The sequence below is a fragment of the Hemibagrus wyckioides genome, linkage group LG13, assembly GCF_019097595.1.
Source record: "Hemibagrus wyckioides isolate EC202008001 linkage group LG13, SWU_Hwy_1.0, whole genome shotgun sequence".
Taxonomy (NCBI): Eukaryota; Metazoa; Chordata; class Actinopteri; order Siluriformes; family Bagridae; genus Hemibagrus; species Hemibagrus wyckioides.
This window is the reverse complement of record NC_080722.1, coordinates 20388461-20400190: the sequence shown is the minus strand read 5'-3', so window position 1 is coordinate 20400190 and position 11730 is coordinate 20388461. Positions and strand designations below refer to the sequence as shown.

General features: G+C 41.9%; 1 pseudogene; it reads right to left on the bottom strand.

Annotated features, from left to right (window-relative positions):
• Positions 1–375: 375 nt before the first annotated feature.
• Positions 376–8168, bottom strand: LOC131363652 (eukaryotic translation initiation factor 4 gamma 3-like; annotated as a pseudogene).
• Positions 8169–11730: the final 3562 nt, after the last annotated feature.

Genomic DNA, 11730 nt, shown 5'->3' with positions numbered 1-11730 from the left:
TGAGGCCAGTTGCTGATCAAAAAAGAAAGTTTTTATGCCATGAGGTTTTGTCTTGATGGACCACAGTCTTCTGCAGGAGGGGAGTGCCTTGAAAAGATGATGTGAAAGTCCTTAGGTGAAAATGATCAAAATGAAGGAGGCTGTGTTGTAGTGGATGTTGGAGTCTGGTGCAGCCATGCTTGTAGGCCATAGTGCATTGTGGGAAATGAAGTTTATCTCTTCACATATTATGAACTGTTATCACATGACAGGTTTTATGAGTGATTCAACTTCTAAATCAAGTCTATGGAGCAAAAACAAGCCCATGGCCATACATTTCTACACACAATGTCACTAATGTTTCTGTCAATGATTCTTTTATTGTCAGATAACTGATTAAATATTATTGCTCAGCTCCTTGGCTCTCAGCTCCTTCTTTCTCAGCTTTTCCAGCTTCTCCTTCTTTCTTTAGCTCCTTCTTTCTGGGCTCCTCCCCAGCGTAAACTCCACTTTCTGCAAACAAAGAGCATTCGGAATCAGATTGAAATTTTGGTTGGATGAAGAAACTATTTATTATTTTGGGGGTTCAGTGTAAAAACAGACCATTGTCTGAGGGAAGCTCTAAATAAAAATCAGTAGGTAATTATAGACACAAGTTAAATACAATTTGTACAGAGATTATTTTCTCTTTTTAAGACCAACAAAACAAAGCAAACCAACACACACAGAATTTGACTTGCTGCAGAGGAGTCGAATTTCTTTCTTCGTGAGAGTTACACCGTGCTGAGTGCAGTGTTCAGCTGTGTGTGGGGAATAACACACACACACACACACACACACACACACACACACACACACAGAGGTATATAAAAGCAGTCTTGTTACCTGCTCTGCCACAAACTTGTTGACATCCTCATCCTCAGGTAGGAAGTCCTTCCAGTTGAGTTCAGCATCAATCCACAAAGCACCAGCTTTATTGTGACCCTAAAAATAAAAGGAGGAAAAATTATAAACATTTACATTGACGTTCTAGACGCCTCACATGTTACTTTAGAGTGTAGAGTCAGCAGTAACCAGGGCAGTAGCAGAACTGATCATTTCATATGAGGTAGTAACTGCTCAGATATTTCAGATCTCAAACAGAGAGAGAGAGAGAGAGAGAGAGAGAGAGAGAGAGACACGTACCAGTCGGTTGAGGATGTGAACCAGCAGCACAGCAGCTTTTCCTATTGGCAGCAATGGCTTCGTCAGCTCTCTACACACACACACAGTGAGAGTTTATGTTAATTACCTACAAATATTACATTATCTGTTAGAAATAGTGGAAGCAGTACAGCAGCATGTGACTGTGTCTCTGACAGAAGAACAGTTCATCAAATCACAGACTTCTGCACAACCCTAAACCAGTATACAGTGTTATTACTGCCTGAATCTTAACCTCCAAACCTTCTGAAAGCTCTGCTTCCAGTTGCACTCTTCTGGATTTTGAAGATTATTCAATATTTGGGAACAGTGAGGGGTTTCTGAGGACATCTAGGTTTTGTGTCTGATGTGGCGTCTAGTGAACGCTTCTTCAGTGTAACTTATGTGAGCAGTTTAAACTCACGCAGGTCTCACGTACGCGCTGCTTCCTTCTCTAACAGAGCTATGATTAGTCGTGATGTACGAACTGTAACCGCCCCGTTTTTCAAAACACAGACTGAAATTCGTGTATTATTGTGTCTTTTTTCACCTAAATCGGGTTCCTATTTCCAGAATGTGCTTATCCCTATCACACTGTGAAAGGAAGGTTTTGCTGCTCGATAAACACCGTTACAGTAAGAAGTGTACCTGAAGAGCGGCCCCATGGGGATTCCTCCATCATGCAGCATGGGTGTGATGATCTCTGCCAGATACTGCCAGATGTGAGGAATGTCGATGGCCATGTCATCAGCCACCTCCAGAATCTCCTGAAGCCTGAAAAGACACACACACAATTTTATAGACGGTTCAAAGAGTCCACCATAAGATTTTTAGCCTCTAAATAAAAGTTTGCCTCTCAAAAGACAAATAACTCGATCGATAAAGTATTTATTTTTTGTGCCATAGTTCTGCATTGCAGAAGGACAATAACCTACATGTTGTGACATTGATGAGCTGCACTGCTTGGAAAAGTTGAAATCATTTTAACATAAGACGCGCGAGGGGCTGCAAAAGATGCGCACGCAACGGTCAAACACATTCGTATATCGCATATAGTGGCCCGGACACGTTGCACAAAACTGAGGTCATAATCCGAGCAGGGTGACGAGAGTGAAGAATATAAGGACACGTATCACGATGATATAAAAAAAAAAACTGACAAAGTCTATTGGGACATTTATCAGTAATGTAAAATAGCAGGGGTTTGTGATTAATGTCTGTGGAACCAACAGCGTTCTCCTGCTGGTCTGAGGAACACTCACCCTCTGAAGTACTGCTCAGGAGGTAAAATCCTGGTGCTGATCAGTTCATGCAGCAGAAGGCCCAGGCGCTCTCGGGCGACGGTGCTGCGTTCGAGCGTCAACTCCACGGCGTTACGTACGAAGACGAAGAGCACAGACGCACTGTTCAGCTCCTCTACACACTGCACTGCCTCCTACAGGACAGAGAGAGAAAGAGTTTGAACATAACACTTCTGGCTTTAAAGCGACTGCAGTACAGAATTTCACTTGCAGTCATTTTCACCTTCAGGTCGTTGATGTGCAGGTACTCCTCGATGATGGCGGTGGTTTTCTTCTCCACCTCCTCCTCACTCAGGGCCGGTTTGCAGATACCTTTTCTGTCCAGCCCCTGGTCCTGGGGAACTCTGCACTTAGAGTCCAATGAGGATGAGCAGGATGTGGATGAAGGTCCTGACTGATGAAGGACTGAGAATCGGTTCAGGGTGCACATGGCCGACTGTCCTGCATCAGGCTGTGACAATAAAATAAATAAAGAAATAAATACACACACACACACACACACACACACACCAAACTGACCTTAACCCACTTTATGGTCTATGAGCATTACGTTCATTTCAATTTCTCAAACAAACTCGTCATAAATTGATGGTTTTGTTGTTTTGCACTCAGGTGTTCAGTACCTCGGTGAGGCGGGGCGTGTCGATGGGCTGCTTCATGGTCCTGTTGGGTACCGCGTTCCAGCCCTCGTCCTGAGGGTGATTCATTTTGCCTCGTCTTTCTTGACACGAGTTTTTCTTGGACTGAAGCAGCTGCTGCACTTTAATCAGCTCTCTTTGTTCCTCCAGTTCTGCATCTTTATGGATCTGGTCAATGGTTTTAGGGCCCTGGTCACCTCGCCGGGGAACCCAGTTATTCTGTACACACGGAAAAGAGCAGGAGGATCAGAGGCAGAAGAATGTGAACAAACTCAAATCCTTCTGGTTCACTCGGATATCTGATCCACCATTATCTGGCTTGGATCTGGTCTGATAACGATCCTGCATGCAGATTCAGTGCCTCCTCTACTGTTTACACCATGTTTTTACACCCAGTATAACGTGAATTATTACACCCTTTCTTATGACACAACACAAAACAGCCCTAATCTTTTATAGAAACACTAAAGAAAAAGCTCTTCAAAACACCAGGTTAAAAATATGGCAAGTGGGGAAAGTGCTGCTCTGAGCATGATCAACAAAATAAATGTATTTGAACAACAAAAGTGCTTAAAAAAGTAGGACAATTAAAGGTAAAGTGATGAAGTGAGAGAGAGTCTCTTTTAAAATGTCTAAAGTCAAATAAAGAAAATGAAATGTACTTTTCTCAGGTCCAACACGTCCTGCAGCATGAAGCGGATCCTTGAAGATGTTTTTCTCTCCTTTACTATCTGCTCCATTTGTTGGAAGTACTGATCCATACAGGGCTATAAAACACACACACACACACACACACACAATTAACACACTGCAGCAGTGCTGAAGTTAACCTGACTAAAGAGAATTCAGCAGGGTTTGTGTGTGTGTGTGTGTGTGAGCACTAGTTACCTTTGACTCCTCGAGGTCCAGGTTCTTGCCGATGGTGGACAGGAGTCTGCAGAGAACCTCGAGGCTCTCCTCGTGGTTCTTCAGCAGCTTGACGATGCAGACGTGCATGATCTGCTCCTTCACCATCTTCAGCTTAAACAGCTCTCCGATGAATTTGATGTTGCCGAGGGAACGGCGGCGGGCTTCGTTTAGCCGCTGATCAACTTCCTCCTGCAGGAAAACATCAGCGCTTAGTCACGGTGGTCACGCTGGTTACGACATTATCAGTGTAAGATTTACATACACAGCTTATTTTCTCCATGGTCTTAAACATGCTTTACATATAAAAGATCTGAAGAGTTCCTATAAATCCACATTGCGTAGTTAAAAGACGTGCGCGAGTGTGTGAGATAGAGAGATGGTGTGTGTGCAGCACCTCTGTGGCAGCATCCAGCTCCTTCTGCTTCTGCTGAAAGATCTCGTCATCGCCTTTGTCCTTCTCAAACTCTTTCTGGCAGCGATTCAGCAGCAGTCTGTGGAAACTCACAGTGGCTCCAGAGTTGTCAGAGGTGGGCACTTTCAGCTGGACAAAGGAGAAAAAAAGATGATTTAAAAACCAGACGATTATGTGCTTTTTTACTGTCACCAAACGTAAATGTCATTTTAAGCCAAAAGACACTTCGGTATATCGATGACAGCATCCTATCAAGTAACCTGCATAAAAATCAACACAGCCCTTTTGCATGTAGCTTTAGTTTTGCTGTTTTCCCCTTATGGGTAGAAATTTCTGGAAGACATGAACAGCTCTTGTGTATGTGTATAGATAGATAGATGAACAGCTCTTGTGTATGTGTATAGATAGATAGATGAACAGCTCTTGTGTATGTGTATAGATAGATAGATGAACAGCTCTTGTGTATGTGTATAGATAGATAGATGAACAGCTCTTGTGTATGTGTATAGATAGATAGATGAACAGCTCTTGTGTATGTGTACAGATAGATAGATGAACAGCTCTTGTGTATGTGTACAGATAGATAGATGAACAGCTCTTGTGTATGTGTATAGATAGATAGATGAACAGCTCTTGTGTATGTGTATAGATAGATAGATGAACAGCTCTTGTGTATGTGTATAGATAGATAGATGAACAGCTCTTGTGTATGTGTATAGATAGATAGATGAACAGCTCTTGTGTATGTGTATAGATAGATAGATGAACAGCTCTTGTGTATGTGTATAGACAGATAGATGAACAGCTCTTGTGTATGTGTATAGATAGATAGATGAACAGCTCTTGTGTATGTGTATAGACAGATAGATGAACAGCTCTTGTGTATGTATAGATAGATAGATGAACAGCTCTTGTGTATGTGTACAGATAGATAGATGAACAGCTCTTGTGTATGTGTATAGATAGATAGATGAACAGCTCTTGTGTATGTGTATAGATAGATAGATGAACAGCTCTTGTGTATGTGTATAGATAGATAGATGAACAGCTCTTGTGTATGTGTATAGATAGATAGATGAACAGCTCTTGTGTATGTGTATAGATAGATAGATGAACAGCTCTTGTGTATGTATAGATAGATAGATGAACAGCTCTTGTGTATGTGTATAGATAGATAGATGAACAGCTCTTGTGTATGTGTATAGATAGATAGATGAACAGCTCTTGTGTATGTGTAGAATAAAGTGTAGGTTTTGACATGACCGATAAATGTGGACCGAGAGGCTGGGTGTGGCGACTCACCCCCACAAAGCAGCGGCACATGTTGGCATAAGTGACTGAGAAGTTGGGTTCAGAAATGGCTTTTTCGAAGATGAGGTCCACGACGCCTTTAAGTCTCTCCTCCGTGTCGATGGTCAGCTCCATGAACCGTTTCATGAGCTGCTGGAACATCTCCGGCGTCAGTTTATTCAAGATACTGCGCACTCTCTTGAAGAGCTCCTGGGTCTTGACCATTTCCTGGTCATCCTTGTTGCCGCGGGACTTCTTCGCCGCCGGCTTCCAGGCTTTCTCAGCCTTGTCCAGTTGCACGTCATCGTTCAGAGACACGCGGGTGATGATCTTGTTTGGCTTTTTAAGATCACACTGCTGAGAGACGACAAAAACAATTGAAAGGTTTATTTAAAACTGAAAGGCTGTGACTTCGTCAACTGCTTGGCTTATACTTTTAATTAATGCACCAAATAAAAGACTGATCAACTCTCAGATACTCAAGACTTTAATGTTACAATTAATAAAACTATCTGGTGTTTTGAAGTTCCTTTTGTGAGACTTACAGGTCCTCGACCTGCTCCAGGGCAATAAAAAGTGATATATTAGCCTGACACTTCATACTGAGTAAATCACTGTGCTCCTACAGAGCGTCATGTCACTAACGGTCATGTTTACCTTGTCTAGAACGACGCCGGGGATGTCTGGAAAACCCTCGGGTCTGCGCATGCTGGCACTGACGAACCGTAAACGCAGCAGGAATTCCCGATCGTACTTCCTCCTCTCTTTTTGGTTACTAGGAGTGGCAGCGGGATGAAGCTCTGAGGGCTGGACCTCAACAGGAGCAAGCTCAAGAGTGTTGTTTGGCTCCGCCTCCTTTGGGGGTGTGGTTTGTAGAGGGGCAGGAGCCTCCACAATGTCACCCCCTGTAAGTTCCAGGTGGTCAGACAAGACATCACCAAAAATGATGTTGGCTTTCTTTGCCTTCTCTTTTTCTTCTTCCGTCATGGAGAATCTGACCGGTTCCCTGGACTTTTTCTGTGATCGGGTCTGAGGGAAAACACACACTGGATCAATGTAATGTTCATCATAATGTATCTAAACTGAAATAAAGTAATATTACACACAACACCACTAAAACAGCTGGAGTACACTGTGAAATTGTCCAGCTCAGTATTCACCTCTGAAGCAGGGGCAGTGTTTGGCTCCGCCTCCTTTGGGGGTGTGGTTTGTACAGGGGCAGGAGCCTCCACAATGTCACCCCCTGTAAGTTCCAGGTGGTCAGACAAGACATCACCAAAAACGATGTTTGCTTTCTTTGCCTCCTCTTTTTCTTCTTCCGTCAGGGGAATGAAGAATCTGACCGGTTCCCTGGACTTTTTCTGTGATCGGGTCTGAGGGAAAACACACACTGGATCAATGTAATGTTCATCATAATGTATCTAAACTGAAATAAAGTAATTTTACACACAACACCACTAAAACAGCTGGACTACACTGTGAAATTGTCCAGCTCAGTATTCACCTCTGAAGCAGGGGCAGTGTTTGGCTCCGCCTCCTTTGGGGGTGTGGTTTGTACAGGGGCAGGAGCCTCCACAATGTCACCCCCTGTAAGTGTCAGGTGGTCGGACAAGACATCACCAAAAATGATGTTGGCTTTCTTTGCCTCCTCTTTTTCTTCTTCCGTCAGGGGAATGAAGAATCTGACCGGTTCCCTGGTCTTTTTCTGTGATCGGGTCTGAGGGAAAACACACACTGGATCAATGTAATGTTCATCATAATGTATCTAAACTGAAATAAAGTAATATTACACACAACACCACTAAATCAGCTGGATTTGTTTCTTTCTTCCTGTGTAGTAGTATTTTTGTAGTACACTGTGAAATTGTCCAGCTCAGTATTCACCTCTGAAGCAGGGGCAGTGTTCGGCTCCGCCTCCTTTGGGGGTGTGGTTCTCGGGGGTACAGGATCCTTCACAGCGATGCTGCATTCAGGCCTTTTAGGAGGTGTCGTCAGTAAAGCCGACATTTTTACTCCATAGAGCTCGGCCATCATGTCTCGATCGCAGTCATCTGGGTCCGTGATTATAATCTGTAAGGAATTAGGATAAATACTTGATTCGTGAGCACAGAATGACTGTAATAAAACCAGCCAGATGTCTGCTATTCTAGCAGAACTTTATTTGATTCATTACCAGTTTGCGCTCCCTTTTCTGCAGAAGATGATGACCTTCATACAGAGGATGTAAGGTTGGATAAAACACTCCAGCTGAAAAAAAAAAAACAGACCCAACATGTAATTAATAACACCTCAGGCCCTGTCCCGAATCAGAAAAAGTTCAGCCCTATACATAATAAATTCATATTTTACCCATGTAATAGTTTTTAATAATGATAATAATAATAATAAAAAAACATTACCACTCATGAAGCCAGCACTTCTGTCCTGACCTTCCATAGGACTGGTCATTTCCGGCATCTGCCGGAAAAAAGTGCACAGTTCAATTAACTATTTTTTCTACACTATTTATTCAAGTGTTTGTGCAAAAGTGACGTGTAGTTCACGATGGAGTCGACTCCTTCAATTAGTTCATAAAAGAATCGATTCAATGAACCGACTCGCCCGTGAGCCTCACGGAGGATTAGCGATCTAAAGCGATAGCTGAAGCAAAAGCAGTAAGTAAATAAAGTTTTCTCACGGCACAGTTGTGGTGACAAGCATCGTCTCTTAGACAGCGCATTACCATTTTTAATCATAAAACGGTTTATAACTCATTATACTGACTTATAAATCTCCACAGGGTTTAGCTAGGCTAACATTACCGAGTGCTAACATTACACTCATTTATAAACGTACATGAACTACAGGAGTGTTAACGGAGCTAATGAGCTAACAAAGTAACGACAATTAGCTTTCCGTAAGCGAGTCTCGTTATTTATGAATATTAAAAGGGGTGAAGTTAATTTCCTGAAAACAGTCAAGAACATTAAGAAAACGCTAATGTTCTGTTTTATTTAAAAGACCAGTTGTTGTTAAAATACCTTTTTACACAAGCAGAAGTTGAAGTTTCTCTTGCTCGCCGGTTTTCTGACAAAATGATCTATTTGTCGCTGGTTTTTTAACAAAATGATCTCTTGTCGCTGGTTTTGTGACAAAATGATCTATTTGTTGCTGTTTTTTAACAAAATTATCGCTTTCTCGCGGTTTTTTTAAATAAAATGATCTTTTGGTTTTCGCACTCAAACTTGCGTCTTGCTTCGTCGCTGTTAGTCGATGTTGTGTTTAATCTTTGCCATGACAACCGAGGCGTCTGTTCTTAATGACGTATGATTTGATTCTGATTTCGGTTCCAACTCACCCCCTCCATCGCCCCCCCCCCTCCATCTCAACCCCCCCCTCCAGTTCCAGCTAACCCCCCCATCATCCCCCCTCCAGTTCAACCCCCCCCTCCAGCTCAACCCCACCCCCAGTTCCAGCTCACCCCCCCCCCTTAAACACTAGAATTGGTTATACCGTGTCTCATCAAGCACAAAGTGACTGACCCGATGCTTCATATGAAGATTGTCCACAGAAAACTGTAGAGAAAAACATCCCAAGAACAGAATCAAGAGCATAATCACTCCTAGCATTCATTTAGTGTTCATTTCTACATCATCATTCTACACCACTCTACTGAGCAGATATTAATGCCAGAGTGGATAAAACATTCATCTAGAAAACTACCATTTAAAACTCAATACTCAAATAGAAATCTTTAGTTTCTTATAATAAACTTATAATATGTATGTAATTAACATTATAATTAGACTCATGAGACATTTATTATATATAGAAAATAAACATACATTTTAAAAATTAATTCTGTTTTTGTTTGCTCAAATCCTCTTTCTTTCTTTCTTTCTTTCTTTCTTTCTTTCTTTCTTTCTTTCTTTGTTTTCATGAATAGAAAATTGAATTTAATAATTCTGCAATTTTAAATAATAATTGTATCATGTTTCAGTTATTTATTTCGTTTTTCTATGGAAGACACCGAATCATGTTTGTTGTTTTTTTAATGTGTATTGAGCCTCATTTATCAAGTTGGAGATGACTGGATTCATGTGTAAATTGTTTGTACGAGTGTTTACACATGAAAATTCTTAGTATTCTAAAAAAAACCAAAAAAAAAAACCTGTGAATGTAAAGAAATAAATGCTGACATCCTCTTCGTGCTCGACCTGACCCATTTCAAATCTTATCATCTGAATGGATTACTGCACTTTACTATCTGAAAAAAAAAAAACCACTGTAGAGGTTAAACGACTTATTTTTAACTCTGTTTAAAGTGTTTAACTAATAAAAGAGAATTGGAGTCTCGAATAAATAAAAAAAAACTCGATTAGTTCATTAGGTCAGGAAACATTTACTAAGAATAAGATTTTTACATTATTAAAAATCAAAAAAGTTTCGTATATATGTAATTACATGTTATACCTGTATATAACTTCCACTTGTGTTCCTTTACCCTGATGTTCATTTCATTTAATGCATTTCATGCTTAACACAGGCCGTGTAGATCAGCTTCCTGACCCAAAGTCCATCTCCTCTTCTGGTCACTAGCTCCCTGAGTGTCACAATCATGCCTATAATGATCTTGGCTATAAAATCAGGGGTTGAATGTCTTTGTCATGTCACACTCCAACCTGGTGGTTAATATGAAGCTCATATGAATGTAGACACTCAGGACTTTAAGAGTTTCTAGTGGTTCATAAGAATTTCTGTTCTTACATAGCCTACTAGTGGCAATATAATATAAACACACTCGTCTCACACTAAAAGCCCACTGAATGTCCTCACTCGTTTTATATCAGACTGATTTTCACAACCAGGAAATGTTAGTTTATACTGAAGGAAAATATGCAGCATGTCCATTTCCATTCCACTGGTGAATTAGAACACCAGCATACTGATAGAAAGGGTTTATGCTCAAGTCATATTAATATAATATTTATTTTGTAATTATAAACAGGAAATGTTCACATTACCTATTTTATGCCCATGTCTCTCTAGAAGAACGCCAGCGCTGTACCCAACTCCAACTATGCTTCTGCTGCGGTAAAACTGATCACCAATGTGCTGCCTGTCCTGAGAAACCCTCACATCAAGGCTCTAAGGTGGGCTGGATCTCTCGTTTGTGTAGTGTAACTGTTCCTATAACATTGCACCTTGCTCATGTTACCTGTTGTTTTGTAGCCCTAGCTGTCTCCGGAGCCGCTGTCAATCTTATCGATCATCAACTCGTGGAAGAATTGCAGCTACCTACATCACCCTGCACCACCCCTCTCCACATCACGGCAGTCGACAACCAACCCATCGGAGAGGGCTACATCACCTGTCATACCATCCCTGTCACCATTCAAGTGGGACTCTTCCACATGGAGAAACTCTCCTTTTATTTCACCTCCTCACCCACCAACCCAGTTATCTTAGGTTTTCCATGGCTCCAGGTACACAACCCTATGTTCTCTTGTTGGGACAAAGAACTGACTCAATGGTTCCCATATTGCTTGAATCACTGCCTCAATGTTCACACCACCCGTCCATGCTTAACCATTCTGTGGAGAGCCCAGCCCTCAACCAGCCTACACTCATTCCTGGGGTCTATGACAATCACAGGGAAGTTTTTTAGCAAAGAACGAGCCACTGTACTGCCCCCTCAATGACCATGGGACTGCTCCATTGTCCTACTGCCCCCTAAATGCTGGATACACCGATCTGGCATAACATTATGCCCAATTTTGTGTTGGTCCCCCTTTTGCTGCCAGAACAGCCCTGACCCAGCGAGGCATTTTTGGGAGCGTCCTAGGCTCTACTGTGCTGATTGCCTGCACCCTAGCAGAGTTGGAGCAGAAGTCCTCTCGGACAACATTTCCAGGACACTACACACCCTCTGACTGGTAAGTCATACCTCAGATCACAGCTATGGTTCAACTCACCAGATTGCTACAAGTGCACACATAGCTTCTTACTTTTACTCAGGAAACAGGACCCAGGTTTAACT